This window comes from Bemisia tabaci, chromosome 2 (assembly GCF_918797505.1).
Source record: "Bemisia tabaci chromosome 2, PGI_BMITA_v3".
NCBI lineage: Eukaryota > Metazoa > Arthropoda > Insecta > Hemiptera > Aleyrodidae > Bemisia > Bemisia tabaci.
The window spans coordinates 75,901,837-75,918,333 of NC_092794.1; the positions used below are offsets into that span (position 1 = coordinate 75,901,837).

Genomic DNA, 16,497 nt, shown 5'->3' on the forward strand with positions numbered 1-16,497 from the left:
TAACTAACAGGGCGTTAAGCATACACACACACACACACTAATATCAGCTCGTAAAATACTTTCGAAGTGTGCGTTGGGGAAAAATTTTCCTTATTCCAATACTCTAGGATGTGCTACTAGATATTCCGTGAAAAAAACACCAAAATTGTCTTTACTGTTAGGGATAAGCTTAAAAAACAGCTTACTTCCATCCTGTACCGTTCCATTCGGTCCCATATGTTTCCATCCTGTCCCAGTGTCCCAGTTTAATGGGACTTAGTGGAAGACTGTTACAATTGAGACTTGCTGGTTTAAGCCCTGTAGGCGCTCTTTTCTACCGATTTAAGTGAAACTTGGTACCCAGGGATATTTTTTAATGGGGAACTCGAATTTTTAGTGGAATTTTCAAAATTTGAAAATCCAAAATGGCAGACATGGTCTATGAAACGGCGAGGGCCTCAAAAAAAAAATAATAAGAATAAGATCTACGCCGAAAGAAAAAATTTGGCGAAATTCCGAGGGACCAGCCGATTTTAATTTACGAAGTGGCCAGAAACCGGCAAAGACTGTGACGTTAAGATGCGAAGAAATGATTAGAAAACTTGGAGAATGATTAATACTTTTGAATTTTAAATGAATAACACGTAAGCGCCTGCAAAATGCAAAGACACTCGCAAACTAGCGTGAATTTAAAACATACGCTAGGGTGAAATACTAATTAAAGACCGTATTGACGATGCAAAAACACAATGAGAGGGGAGATTAATAATTTGGAATATCAAATGAGGAACACGTAAGCGCCTGCAGAATACAACGACGCTCGCAAACCTGCGTGAATTTAAATCAGACGCTAGGATGAAAAATATTAACTAAAGACCATAGCAATGATGCGCAAAAAATGAGGGGAGATTTAGGTGACTGATTAATGATTTGGAATTTTCAATGAATAAAACAGAGGTAGAATTTATTTTATGTGAGAGAAAATTTTAACCATAAGCACCAGTGAAAATGCTCGCAACTAACGTGAATTACGAGCGTAAGCTAGGATTGTAAAAGAAGTTGATAACATAAGTATTAGGGACAGCCACTAATACTCGCAACTGACGCAATTGCAAGCCAACGCCAGGATACCCAAATTTTTAAGAAAGAAGTGAAATCGTAAGTACAAGGAATAGACACATGTACTCGCAAACTAGCGTGGATTGCAACGTACACTAGGGTAAAAATTTATTTAGGGGACTCGAAAAAGAAAAGAACAGAAAAAGGAAAGAGAGTATTTTAAGGGTGTTTGTATCAAGTTTGTATGCAAATATCTAAACGATATTTACATACAAGTTGCTTATGCTGAAAAGAAAAAAATTTATTAATAAAGCATCACTTGTTAGCTTACTGAGGTATTTTGTCATAAGATATGACACTTTTTCACGTCCTTGACTAGGTCTTAGAACTGCTCCGCTGGACTGGGGAGGAAATCCACTTTGTAAAAGAGGGGAGCCAAAAGATTTGAGCTGCGAACTCCGACTTTGTTCTTCGTGCTTGCAAGGCCAGGAAAGTGCGTCTTCTTGGTGAATCTCAGTGACCTCAGCCCAAGGTGTGAGCTGCCAGGAGTGATCACGAACTTCGTTCTTCAAGCGGGCAGAGAGCCTCCGCTACTTAACAGGAACAGCGCCTTCTTGATTACTTGCAATGTCCTTGATCCACGATTAAAGCTGAGAGCAAGACTTCATTCTTCATACAAGTCCGAGTCCAATTTCCAAGATGAGAGAGTGAGTCCAGTAGGGTGTTTCTTATTTTTTAAATTTTCGAATTCGAAGGAGGTCCTAGTCTTAAAGGTTGATGTGTGGATTCATTAGAAGCCTCGTACGAGGACAAAATTTTAAAACAAGTTTTACCTGGTGCTCAAACGACTTAAGTGACACAGGTTGAAATTTAAGATTTTAAGACAAAATAACACTGGTTCCCTATGGAAAACGCCGAGTTACGGTTCCAAAGAACGAAAATTTCGTCCGTTTGGTCGTATCTGCAACACAAAACCGCAAAAACACCCGAGAAAGGCGCGCGCAACGAGAGACACTAGGAGCAAAATGGGCGCGCCGCGCCGCGCCGTAGCGCAACGCGCGCGCGTCCTCTGCACTGCCTAAGCGACATGCCGCACGCACGCACTAAGCTTACGCGGGCCCGAAAGTTCCCGTCCGTTGCAATGTATCATTGCGAATTGACCTGGATACACTTTAACCTTAAAAAACAGTTGAAATGTATAAATACATCAAAAAGACACATTTCCTTTGTAAAATATTGGCTATATGTAGGAAAATCAATTTCAACAAATTAAACAGTTCAAAGTTAATGAACTAAATCAAATAATCCACAGTTTACTTAAAGGCTTAGGGTCTTCAAATGGTTGACAGACGATTTTTATTATTTTTGTATGGTTTTATAGACTTCGGCTGTGACTTGTAAGTGATCATGAAAATACTTGTCTTCAAATGTGACCCTAGACATTAGTTAAATTGTACGTTCTGGCGAACAGGTGGATTCGGCAACCCTACACTGTGTCTCATGTTGTGAACAAAGACTCTCTTAGTGTTCGATGTAAGTCTCTCACAAATAATGCCAAGGGAACCAAATTTTTACTACAGAGGTACCATACGTGGCTGGATAAATTACGGAGCACAACACTAGTTGCTGTAGGCTGTAGGTACTCTCGTTAAAGCTGCGAAACTTCTTGAGATCTGCGATGACTTCTGGGTCATTTTTCGGGGCCCCAATATGACATATGTCCTCCTCAATGTGTACCTACGCTGTAGAATGCCCGGTAAGTCCAGGCTTCTCCCCAATCAACATTCTAGCCTTTTTTACAATATTATGGATTTGCCATTTTCATTTCTAGACTCTTGCCCAGCCCCATGGCTATTCACTTCAGAATATCTTGAGGTAAAAAAAGTAGTTAAGTCATAAAAGTTGTTAATGATCATGCTGAGGGGTCATTCCATTGTAACGGGTGTGACAACAATTTGACTTTAAACAAGAATTTGAACTCTTTCTTGGGGTTTAATTAAAAAATTATCTACAGTAGCAGAAATAACTTTTTTTATAGATCATTTTAGTTTATCAGAAATTGTTTTTACTTTGTTCCATTCCTCAGGAAAAAATTAAAAGGCTGCGTAACGGGCGTGACTGATTTTGGAAGTGAGTTTTTCCTCAGTGAGTGTAAGGTGGAAACTCAGCGAATTTTATGAATTTAAAAATCTGATTAAATTATATGATGAAGCCACGGGTTTTTGCTTCATCTTCCGATGGTCCGTTTTCGATTATCTTTTTTTCTTTCCTTGAAAAATGGGAGAGTTTGCGTATCGGGTGTGACAGATTGTCTCTCTGAGGTCCATCATTTCTGAGAGATTTTAAAAGTTAAAAAACTTACTTTTCTTCTCATACTCTTATTGCAGGCAATCCTAAGCAGTAGATCAATCAGCAATTTGACGCATTTTAATGTAGAACATGCCAAAACTACATTTTTCTACAAGGTGGCCCAGACCTACCGTTTGCGTTACGGGTGTGACAGATTGTCTCTCTGAGGTTCATCATTTCTGAGAGAAATTAAAAGTTAAAAAACTTACTTTTCTTTTCATACTCTTATTGTAGGCAATCCTAAGCAGTAAATCAATCAGCAATTTGACGCATTTTAATGTAGAACATGTCAAAACTACATTTTTCTACAGGGTGGCCCAGACCTACCGTCCCAGGGCTTTTCTTCGGGTAGCCCAGGATTCCCCTTTCGTCCCCGCGGTCCTGGACCTCGCATGATACAAATTAATCAAAAAAAAAATCCTGGTACGGTAGGTCTAGGCCTATAGTAAAGTGAAAATATTTCAATCCAATCGGAGAGAGTTCAACGAGTTCTATTTGAAGTCCTTTTGAGATAGGTGTATTCACTTTAAATACTGAAATATGGCAAAAAAGTTGGCTATCTCTCTCTTATTAGATGTATACATACCTCTAATTGTGCATATGAGTGTATTTCTTGTGATAACCATAGAAAAAGTGGTGAGAAGTGAGGCAACATCTGCATAATTGAAGCCTCTTCTCATTGGTCACACCCGTAACATGTCACACCCGTTACGCAGTTTTGCCTATCAATTGTTGAAATACAAATTTGGAAAAAATACTCCAAAGCTGTACTTGACTTGAAGACGTACGGAAAAAATTAGCATCTCAAAATAACATGAATTAAAATAGTTACATTAAAAAACCCATGTCTTGCGTAACGGGTGTGACAGTCAGTACACTAAGTTTTAAAAGTTACATATAATACACAGTAATTACTTTTAAAAATTGAAACTTTGCAGGCTCACATTGAATCAGTTTCTTGACAACTGCAAACATAAACTGAAACTTGGTTTTGGCGGGAACACCAGAAAATATTGCTACCAAACTGTCACTCTTTTTACAGTAGGATGAAGCTAACCAATGGGGTTACAAAACACGTGAAAATTGCGAGAAAAAAAACGAAACGGATGTAAACCCCATATATTTCCAAAAACTAGGAGTATTTAGGAGTCCAAAAATAAATATTGTTGGGTCATTTGGAGGGGGGGAAAAAAATATCCCCCGGACTACCTAGGCGTGGAATGACCCTGAGCGCAAAATTAAAGTGATGTCCACGCACAGCAGGAGGATAGGTAACATCGGAAGGGAGATCTTGCATGTGTTAGGAGTTAGTGATTTAAGTACTGATTATTACGCACAATTCCGCGAGAAAAACGATGGTTTAATCAGTTTCCTCCGAGACAAATCCCAAAACTGAAAAAAGCTCTGGAAGTTGATGCCCTAATGGAGGGGATATCCCACGCTATCCTGAGAGTCCACCTCTGTATCAAGTCAAACTCTCCATGCAAAGAGTGAATAATATACATTGACAGGGTAGGCACTTTGCTTGGGGTTTCCAAAACTAAAAACACGTGTTTTCAGTTTTGACCTCAAATCCTGCTGATTCATTTCGACGGTGTGAGTCGGCAATCACACGACTCGGTTTGCAACGTCGCAGACTTCTTGTCATACCTAGGTACTTTATTTTTTTAACGGAAAACTACTCAACGGCAATTCTTTAAAACTGCTGTGATTCTTCTTCCATATAAGAAGAAAAATCTGCATGAACTTCAAGGAATGGTGTCAGTTTGTTCTCCTGTAAAAAATAACATATAACGGAGATATTCAGACACCGTAATGGACCACTAAACAAGGTACGAATTTCAGCATTCTGATACATGTTTCTTAACCAAAATTTCACGTAAAACACAATGCGCACAACGAAAATTACCAAAATCAACTCCTTTCGAAGAAAATTAATGATTCTTGATCGGTGAATTTAAATCACCCGCTCATGAAAACTCAGTGCTTTACGTGATTCATATCGCGCGCTGGACGTTATCATGACAGTCTCTGCGATATAAAAATCTGGCAACCTCAATCTTGGGGCTTTGGCTTAGCTATAGCAAATTGCTTATAGTTTGAACAAAACACAGTAGGAAATGAACATTGCTCGTTTGAGAAGCTTGCTGAAACCGTTGCAGTGCTCGATTTGACTCACGTATAGCTTTGAGTTTCTTGTCAGCGGGCAGTTCAACTTCCTCGTAACCAATGTGAAATAACAACGTAAATAGGTATCTTCGTTTGGAGTTTGTTTCATTAGTTTTCGTCGCGCAAATCGTGCTCTACGAGAAATTCTGCTTAAGAAGCATGTATCAGAATACTTAAATTTGGACCTTGTCTAGTGGTCCATTGAGGTATGTGATTGCGAACTTAGCCTGCAATTTGCTCCTTATCTTAGCATTGAAAAGGCTTATTACGAAGGTGGACTCTCAGGAAAGCGGGGATATCTTCCTCAATACGGCCTTAACTCTGAGATTTTTTTTTCAGTTTTAGGGTTTGTTTCAGAGAAAACCAGTGAAACTATCCTATTTCACAAGAAGTTTCACAAAGGAATCAGTACTTGAATTGCCAACTCCCGATATAAACAAGAGCTGCATTTTCATGATCACTTACAAGTCACAGCCGAAGTCAATAAAACCGTACAAAAATAATAAAAATCGTCTGTCAACCATTTAAAGACCCTAAGCCTTTAAGTAAACTGTGGATTATTTGATTTAGTTCATTAACTTTGAACTGTTTAATTTGTTGAAATTGATTTTCCTACATATAGCCAATATTTTAAAAAGAAAATTTGTCTTTTTGATGTATTTATACATTTCAACTGTTTTTTAATGTTAAAGTGTATCCAGGTCAATTCGCAATGATACATTGCAACGGACAGGAACTTTCGGGCCCGCGTAAGCTTAGTGCGTGCGTGCGGCATGTCGCTTAGGCAGTGCAGAGGACGCGCGCGCGTTGCGCTACGGCGCGGCGCGGCGCGCCCATTTTGCTCCTAGTGTCTCTCGTTGCGCGCGCCTTTCTCGGGTGTTTTGCGGTTTTGTGTTGCAGATACGACCAAACGGACGAAATTTTCGTTCTTTGGAACCGTAACTCGGCGTTTTCCATAGGGAACCAGTGTTATTTTGTCTAAAAATCTTAAATTTCAACCTGTGTCACTTAAGTCGTTTGAGCACCAGGTAAAAATTGTTTTAAAATTTTGTCCTCGTACGAGGCTTCTAATGAATCCACACATCAACCTTTAAGACTAGGACCTCCTTCGAATTCGAAAATTTAAAAAATAAGAAACACCCTAGAGTCCAGTCCAAGTAAGTTCCAAGGGAGATGCGTCCAGTCCGGCAGGTGAGACACAAGTGAAGATTGGAGCGGATCCCTGGGTACTCCATGACCGCGCAAGAGCCAAAAGGAACAAAGCTTCGAATTCGGCCGACCGGTGACGCGCCGCTGGGCTGATTTGTGCTAACGGCAGAGTGAATAAACTGGTGTTTTTAATCTTGGATCTGGACTGTCTGCATTTTTAATAATTGTAATTGATAGCTCTCAACGAGTACTTTTCAGAAAATACAACAGTTTCGTGGGAAATTGCGTGCGGAGAATAAGAAAAGCTCATCAGATGGTCACAATGAGCAGTTTCACGCGGAACCTCGGGTACTGAAATACTGATATGAAGTGAATTCAGGTGTATATTGAAAGGTTTTATGGTAGATTTGTGAAGAAGGTAGCTATTAGAAGTGATCTAAAGTAAAGGGAACGAAAGTGCCGTTCTCTGCATGCTAGTTTTAACGATGGTAAGTGCTGGCTAGGCGGGAGGGGAAGTGGAGCGGCGGGCTCTGCGCGCAAGTACGTCAAGGCTGGAATGATTTCATTGGCTCCTGGAATTTTGCTCGGCGGAGCTTCGACTATGCAGCGAGCCAATGAGGAGTGGTGTTCGCCCGGGAAAATTCAAAAAAATGGTTTTTTCTTCTTTCTTCTTTCCCGCTTGTGATTAATCTTTGCGCGGGAAACGGATGCTAGCTGAGAGCCAGTAAAAATGAAGGGAGGAGCTACCCAAACAAAAGCGGGCTAAATTATTGGTGCTTGCATAAATGTGGAAGCTGGTTTAATTTAATCCTGAATAATTTTGTTTTGTAAATTTAGAAGAAGGGCTCCGTTTTTCTTTGAGGAAGAAATAAAGCGAAGGTAAAATTTTTGAGCTGCACTATTTTTTGATTTGAGATTTTATTTGGATCAATGCAAATTTGTTTAGGCTATTTTTTATTCGCCATGGTGAGCGAAGACAATTCAAAACACTTGCGTGAAGAGAGCATTCAGTGAGTGGAGAAGGCGTTTTAACTTCAAAGTGCTACACTAACCTTTCCTAGTTTTTAATTGACGTGATTTTAATTCGCCGTGGTGAGCGAAAAAACCTTGAATAGACTTTCGCGAAAAAGATTCCAGGAAGAATGGAGGGCGGAAAAAAGGTGTTTTAACCTTTTCCCCAGTTTTAATTGACGAGATTTAAGTTGTTTTATTCGCCATGGTGAGCGAAAAAACCCCGAAGAGCTTTTATGTTGAAGCCTCCGGAAAAAAAAGGAAAGGGGCGGAAAAGAAGGTGTTCTAGTGTTATACGAACCTTCTTCCCAGTTTTAATTGACGTGATTTAAGTTGTTTTATTCGCCGTGGTGAGCGAAAAAACCATAGAATAATAAAGCTAACGCCAATAGAAGGGACAATCGCGTAAGCGGCCGTTGTGACTCTCGCCTATTGTGTCCAGGTTTGGTTAGGTCCTGTTGCCCTATACTTTTCTGAACCCGCCAGCTCTTTGCAAGGTTGTCAAATGTCATAGTGGGGCCCAGCTAATTTCAGGGTTGCCAAATGTAGTCAGTGGTGCCAACGAAGAGTATAATGTTTTGTAAGTGTAAGAGTCACCGTCACAGAGTAAAATAGTTTAAGTATCAAAATTAATGTAACTAAAACGATTTCCACAGCCTCGTCGTGCTCATGTATGCTCAGGCTGTCCAGATGACTGATAAAATCACATGTGATCAGCTACAGTTAGAGTGTTACAGTTGGCTACCGCCGCCATTTTCATTTCCGAATGTAAACAATACCCACCAGCTCCAGCTCAAGAGCTCGAGGTCCTTGTTCTTCTTCTTCGTCACGGAACATGCGAGAGTGTCCTTTCTATAGGCGTAGCCTTATTATTCTATGGAAAAAAACCCGAAACGCTTTCAAGTTAAAAGGTTCCGGGAAAAAGAAGAGGGCGGGATAAAGGTGTTCTAAGTTCGTAGTGTTAAACTAACCTTTTTTCCCAGTTTTAATTGACGTGATTTAAACTGTTTTATTCGCTGTGGTGGGCGAAAAAAACGGCGAGAGGTTTTTGTGAAGAGAGATTTCAGAAACAATGGAACCAATACTTCCTTCAGTATGTTGTTCTCCCAGTGATCAACTGGGGATAACTTTCCTATCACCCTCGCCGTTTCATCAATGCAAAAATCTCGATCGCTAATGGGGTTTTGCCGTGTTTAAATGGGGATTTTTATGGCTATCGAGCGATTTTTTATATGTGTGTGTGCGTTTCCATAAGATCCCTCGTCCCCCGCTTTTGTGTATTTTACACGGATTTTTCGAGACTATCGATAGTCGCTGTTCAATATATCGATACGTGAATTCAATACTAGACCTACCAACCCTTTCCTACAAAATACCCTGTTCTTTCTGAGTTTCCTTAACTTTACCTTCTTTAACTCCGTTTCTAAGTAAACTGTATTAATTATCTGAAGTTCTTTATATCTTAAAGCTTCAATTTCCGATTTGAATTTCCTAACTTTTTCACCATTTTCCTTATAAAACAAAATCTATTTACGTACTTTTCCCCCCTTGTGTTTAGCGCTTGTTTCATTGGTGCGTCAGCTTTGATACAATGGCGGATTGTTTACGTTCATTTTATAGTTGAACATTTTCCAATTTTTTCCTTTGAATCTCTTCGTAAAAGTCCCAAAATGACTCATCACTCTTTAAATCAGTAATTCACCCCTTTAACTTAACATTACTGGTACTTTGGATGGTTCCACCTCTTGCAGTGAGAGAAACTGAGTCGCCGAGTTTCTGAGCTGGCTCCTTGGTTTGTCCATGTCCTTCGGTTTGATTTGTGATATGTGCAATTTCCTTAATGGATAATCCTACTTATCAAAATATTCTTTGACTGTGCGTGGAGTGTAATTTTGTCTTGACAACATTAGCACCATGTGAATCAAAATTTCAATCAACTCCATTTTTGCCGCAGGGTAGGGATCCTTTAGCTATCACCGCTATCAGAGTGCTGTCGAGAACCTTATCACAACTGTCGGTATGTTCTGTTGAGCAGTTATGTAAATATAAAACGGTTGTATTTGTAAGTCAATTTCTTTTGTATGTGAATGAATTTCTCCTAAGTAACAATTTCGCTCAACAAAGTTTGGTAAGTAAGTACAGCTCAGATCCACAATCGTGCACATATAATTATTAGTCCAAAATCAATGTGAGTAATGTTTTAGGGGTAAAGTGTTCTCTATTCTCCAACATTTGTTTGCAGAGGTGCAAATTCCGCAGAGGCTGAGAGGTACTTGTTATATTTCTAGATTTTTCAGATTTGCAATTCTTGTGGAATACTTACTGTGACTTTGGCACACATTCTAAAATTAACAAGAAATTTCACAAAAGTTTGATCAGCGCGTTGTGCTGACCTTCTCGCGAGAACCTAGCGGGAAGCTGAAAATTGCAGAGGCATGAAACAATTTTCACTTTGGTTTGTGAGATTTTCTTATAAACTTGGCATCCTCATATTTGTCCGACTTTTACCAAAATTATCTTGAAATTATCTCTCCCATCACCATGTAGCAACAAAATTAGCATAAACATTCTTGATAAGAGGTGGCATAGTATCCAGAGACCCCTGAGAGTTTTGTATTAAATACTAATGATGCTCCTCTGGAAGAATTAAAAATCGACCATTCCAAACTACATACTTATAACAACAGCTCTTGCTGACGATAACCTGCTACCTTCATCAACTTAATCTGAAGTTTAGAAAAATAGATAAGCCAACTAATGTACTATCATTTCCATGCAAACAGTCAACCTTGTATTAATTGAGGAATGATAAATACAGTTTTTACTATGCCTTAGAATTCTTACCATAATTCTTACCATTTGGAGTCAGGAAATAAAAGTAATTGCTTCATTGTTTGCATTTTTATTGGCCAACTAAGTTCACAGTGGAACTTTTGTCTACTTGGTGGTAATGAAGGTAAGTATTTATTCTTCTATCATTTGGATGAGAATTACCTACATAAAATATGACATACTGTGACACTGGGTGCCGCTATTAGGTACTCTACCTACTGATATTTCAACGATACTGGAGAAATTCATAACTCTGGTAACGGTGTTATCTTGCAAGCTATAAAGCTAGGAATTAGTCATATTTCGATCCTTTGAGATTCTTTCATCATTCAGAAATAAAAAACTAAATTCAGCTGGAACAGACACATTTCTAGGAAGAATGTGACGGATAATTTATATCTCAACGTCATCTCACTTATCATGCTTCTCGTCATCATCTTGATGAGAGCAGGCGAAGATTTGAAATGTGCGCTACAGATTCGGTAGTGGCCTCGCCTGGCAAAAGTGGTACCCGCCTGACGTCACAAAACTTCAAGATGGCAAAAAAAAAAAAAAAAAATCAAACTGGAACAATAATTGGACTACATTTTGCAATTTGGAACTATGAATTCTGGCCTAGTTTAAAAACAACGTATGTTCCATTAGTTTCCCTATGCACATAAGTGTTTTTTCAGACGAGCCAGAATTTATAGGTCCAAATTGCAAAATGCAGTACAATTAAAGAAAAGGACTGTGGTGGTTACAAGGGAATACCTAAATGATCATTCATTTTTTCGCACCCTTATAATTCAAAAATATTAATTTGAAGTTCGTATTCGGAGACTTTACACTTTACTGGGAGAACATCCAATGCCCAGCATGAGCATTGGAAACGTCATTCGTGAACTCAAAATGACCGACTTGTTGTCTTTGACTTCATCCGCATAAACATGCAGAAGAATAAACTTTTAAAGTTGCTTTTCTTTTCTACTGATTTTTACAATGTTTACCATGGCGATTTGTGAATGTAAAAATTAAAAAAAACTTACATTCAAGTTTCTATTAAAGCTAGAAAGTCGGGCGGTCAGACAACTCATGAGTACCGAGTCGTCGTGCACCTGCTGCACAGCCAGAGTTTTAGAGACCGAACGGCTTCGCGGATTCTCTGACAGAGCGCGGCCGCGGCGCGGCTACTTGACTCGCCGTAATGCCTATAGGATTCGCTAGTGGCGCAGTGACCTGCCACCATCTCATGAGTGAGTCGCCGTGCATATGCGGTTTTTTGGACAGAATTCTTTTTTTTTTTTTTACTGGTGCGGCGGCAACAGCCTAAAATGCTGTCTCAGCGCCTAATCAATCGATTTACACGAAACTTGGTACCTGGATGTATTTTTGAATGAGGAACTCGAATTTTTAGTCGAATTTTCAAAATTAGAAAATCCGAGATGGCGGACGTGGCCTAAAACGCTATCTCAGCACCTAATCAATCCATTAAATTGGAACTTGGTACCAAAGATATTTTTTGACGGAAAACTGAAAATTTTAGTCACATTTCCAAGATTCGAAAATCTAAGATGGCGGTCGTGGCTTAAAACACTATCTCGGTGACTAATTAATTGATTTTAATGAAACTGGACCGGAAAACCTTGGTATTAGGAAAAGAAAGGAAAATTTAATAGGGGTGCAATACATGGTTTTTAAGGTATTTTAGGCTACGAAATCGAAAAATTCCTAGGTTTTTTCCATCGTCCACAGATTCTCCCGGAAAACTGACTCTTCTAAAAAAGCTAGATTTTTAGGAAAAATTCCGAGCTTTCCCAGGATAGATCGCACTGATACAGGTAAATGGAGGTAATTTTCAGAGTCAGCGCCAAAAATCTCCTCCGAAACCATTGGCAAATCTTCGGAAAATAAAAAAAAACGTTGACTAGAGTAATTGTTATGTTAATGCAATTCTTCAAACTTTTCCTGGCTTTATCTCCACTTCAGCGGGTACACGCCCACTCGAAATTTTAAAATTCGGTGTTTTTGCTCCATTTTGTTTTACAATGTTCCAATAAATAAAAGCTTCTTATCGTGTTAAAGGAGGACAGTGCGCATTTCGATAAACAGATGGACATGTCTAAAAGACAAGCAGAATAAGCTTCAGATATCTTTCATGACGGATGAATTTTTTCTCAATTTTTTTAGTTCTGCAAGATATGAAAGTGTTACATTTTAATTATCCTTTAATTCAGTGCTCGACGATGCCTTAATGGCAATGGGCCTGTTGCAAACTTTTGCTAGAGCAAAAATAAGAGTTGTATCCTGCAGATAATGCCTCTAAAATCACGATGAGCGCATCGGCAAAGTCTGAAATGCACTCATAACTTCACAATCTGCGTAAGAAATTTGCGGTTTTTTGAGCTTCCCGCTTCGAAAACGATACTACGGTACAGGTGAACATTTTGTTAGAGGAGTCGTTCCATTGGCGACAATACTCATCATGGCCGACGCAGTCCGCCAAAACACGTGTGATGGGACGAGATAACACCTGAACAGGATTAAACCATATAACAATCGGCGTGTTTACGTTCATATTTTCCTCGCCCGCCTTAACTGACCTTAAACAGTGGTCAGTGACTTTTGGATAAGCCTGTATTTCTTCGTGAAAGTTTCTTGTACGATAAGTTGACAAAATGGACCACTAGACAAGGTACGAATTTAAGCGATCTGATACATGTTTCTTAACCAAAATTTCACGTAGAAACCGATTCACACAACGAAAATTACTGAAACCAACTCCTAACGAAGATATTAACGTTTTTATTTCACATTGGTTACGAGGAATTTGAACTGCCCGAGTGCCCGCTCACAAGAAACTCAAAGCTCTACGTGAGTCAAATCGCCCACTACAACGGTTTCAGCAAGCTTCTCAACCAAGTAATGTTCATTTCCCATCATGTGTTGTTCAAACTATGAGCAACTTGCTATAGCTGAGCCAAAGCGTCAAGATTGAGGTTGCCAGATTTTTATATCGCAGAGACTGTCATGATAACGTTTAGCGCGCGATGTGAATCACGTAGAGCATTGAAGAGGTTGTTCCATCTACCATTGAAACTGGGCCCAGAATGAAATCTCCTCATCTTTTCAGGTATCAAAGGGCATGGTCAGGGACACCCATAAATGGTTGAATTTTTTCCAAATTCCCCCCTGGGGAGGGGGGGGGCGGGGGGTTATATGAAAAACGGTTTTTTGGCTATAACTTTTGAACGGTTTGAGATATCGATTTGAACTTTTTTTTAAATGAAAGGTCGTTTAAAGAGCTTTCTTTTGGTATATTATGTTTAATAGTTAGGTCAATTTTTGACCAATTTATGGCCTGTCAAAAATTTTCCATGAGTCCAAAAATCAGATTTCTGTAGTTTAGAGCAGCGACGATCGCATGCAGATGAACAAAAAACTGTTCAACTTATAGCCCTCTCTCTGACGGTTAAAATGAGCCCAAGATCATCTTGGGGAAACGATTTGTCTCCGAGTTATGCTTCTTCAAAGTTGGCGCGGCGGGGTCCGCTTCCGCGGGGCAGCGCTCCGGAGTACGATAGTTCACTCCCACCCCCCTCCCGTCATGCCACGCGACGCAAACCGAGGAAGACTACCTTTAATGATCATTTGAACAGATAAATGCACACAATATACGCTATTATGTTGTACAAGTATTATTAAAATTATATTGAAAACGCTCTATAAAATGAGAAGCAATATACCTGGATCCAACACTGTGGTGTTAATTTGCCGCAAAGAATATATATATTTTTTTAAATTGGTCCATCTTTCAAGTATAACGCAGGCTTTAAAATTTAGTAAAATCGCTCCTTATCAGTATTTCATCTTTCAGAAGAAATCAGGACTGCCCGTTGACTTGGAGATACAGATATGTGCACTTGTGAATATGCAAGATAACGTTGTACGCCGTTCGTCGCCGGTGCGTCGTCATATTGCAACAATGGGCGACGCAATTTTACTAAATTTTGAAGCCTGCGTTATACTTGAAAGATGGACCAATTTAAAAAAATATATATATTCTTTGCGGCAAATTAACACCACAGTGTTGGATCCAGGTATATTGCTTCTCATTTTATAGAGCGTTTTCAATATAATTTTAATAATACTTGTACAACATAATAGCGTATATTGTGTGCATTTATCTGTTCAAATGATCATTAAAGGTAGTCTTCCTCGGTTTGCGTCGCGTGGCATGACGGGAGGGGGGTGGGAGTGAACTATCGTACTCCGGAGCGCTGCCCCGCGGAAGCGGACCCCGCCGCGCCAACTTTGAAGAAGCATAACTCGGAGACAAATCGTTTCCCCAAGATGATCTTGGGCTCATTTTAACCGTCAGAGAGAGGGCTATAAGTTGAACAGTTTTTTGTTCATCTGCATGCGATCGTCGCTGCTCTAAACTACAGAAATCTGATTTTTGGACTCATGGAAAATTTTTGACAGGCCATAAATTGGTCAAAAATTGACCTAACTATTAAACATAATATACCAAAAGAAAGCTCTTTAAACGACCTTTCATTTAAAAAAAAGTTCAAATCGATATCTCAAACCGTTCAAAAGTTATAGCCAAAAAACCGTTTTTCATATAACCCCCCGCCCCCCCCCTCCCCAGGGGGGAATTTGGAAAAAATTCAACCATTTATGGGTGTCCCTGACCATGCCCTTTGATACCTGAAAAGATGAGGAGATTTCATTCTGGGCCCAGTTTCAATGGTAGATGGAACAACCTCTTCAATGCTCTACGTGATTCACATCGCGCGCTAAACGTTATCATGACAGTCTCTGCGATATAAAAATCTGGCAACCTCAATCTTGACGCTTTGGCTCAGCTATAGCAAGTTGCTCATAGTTTGAACAACACATGATGGGAAATGAACATTACTTGGTTGAGAAGCTTGCTGAAACCGTTGTAGTGGGCGATTTGACTCACGTAGAGCTTTGAGTTTCTTGTGAGCGGGCACTCGGGCAGTTCAAATTCCTCGTAACCAATGTGAAATAAAAACGTTAATATCTTCGTTAGGAGTTGGTTTCAGTAATTTTCGTTGTGTGAATCGGTTTCTACGTGAAATTTTGGTTAAGAAACATGTATCAGATCGCTTAAATTCGTACCTTGTCTAGTGGTCCATTTTGTCAACTTATCGTACAAGAAACTTTCATGAAGAAATACAGGCTTATCCAAAAGTCACTGACCACCCCTGTAACTTTTTTCCAAATTGAGACAGAAGTTTGAAACTTTGGCAATGTTCCTCGGTCTGAAGTTGCAACTTTTTGGTCCCCCCAAAGTTTTGGGAGGCGGCCCTCCTAAGGGAGGGCGGGGGCTAGCTTTTTTTTTCAAATGGCAACACCCCCTTTGTGATACCTCATTCGAAAGAAAATAAAAAATAAAATTTTTGGCGCGAACCGCAGGTCGAAGTGTTGGTTTTTGACAAAATGGCGTACGGTCAAAGTTCAAAATGGCGGAAATTTGCCATCTCCGTTTTTCATCGGCGGATTGGTCTGAAACTCAGAATCCGAGTGGTTTTTGGGACGAGAAAAACGATTCTGGCATTGGTTTTCCAGAAAAGTCAGTCCTTTTCAATGTGGCGGCGGTCAAATTGGCGGCCAAGAGCGGGAAGTGGATATTTAGGCTGCTTATCGTTGGATTTGCATGAAACTTGGTATCCGGGGGTATTTTGGCACGAGAAGAACGAATCTTTCATTGGATATCTGAAATTCCGACAAATTTCAAAATGGCGGCAGAAAAATGGCGAGAAATCAGTTTCACGGCTGTTTACCGATGGATGTGCATGAAATTCGATATCCTGATGGTTTTTGGCTCGATAAAAAGGAATGCTTCATGAGATTCTTGAAATACTAAATAGACGATATCGAATTTCAGGCAAATCCATCGGTAAACAGCCGTAAAACTGATTTTCCGCCAATTTTCTG

At 39.6% G+C, this 16,497-nt stretch overlaps 2 protein-coding genes across 6 annotated transcripts in view; both read right to left on the reverse strand.

Moving 5' to 3' along the window:
• The window catches only part of LOC109038264 (uncharacterized), a 56,739-nt gene that overhangs the window by 26,709 nt on the left and 13,533 nt on the right, over window positions 1-16,497 (reverse strand). Inside the window, exon 7 of one of the 4 annotated variants that reach the window (XM_072296311.1) lies at window positions 11,820-12,428. The exons of the other annotated variants lie outside the window; for them this stretch is intronic. The gene's annotated coding sequence lies outside the window, so the exon portion shown is untranslated. Of the gene's footprint in view, window positions 1-11,819; window positions 12,429-16,497 lie in introns of those variants that run through there. 4 annotated transcript variants of the gene reach the window in all.
• Window positions 12,456-16,497, reverse strand: part of b6 (pentraxin-related protein b6) — a 270,110-nt gene continuing 266,068 nt past the window's right edge. For both annotated transcript variants that reach the window (XR_011899173.1, XR_011899172.1), the window contains exon 8: window positions 12,456-13,130. The gene's annotated coding sequence lies outside the window, so the exon portion shown is untranslated. The remainder of the gene's footprint in view (window positions 13,131-16,497) is intronic.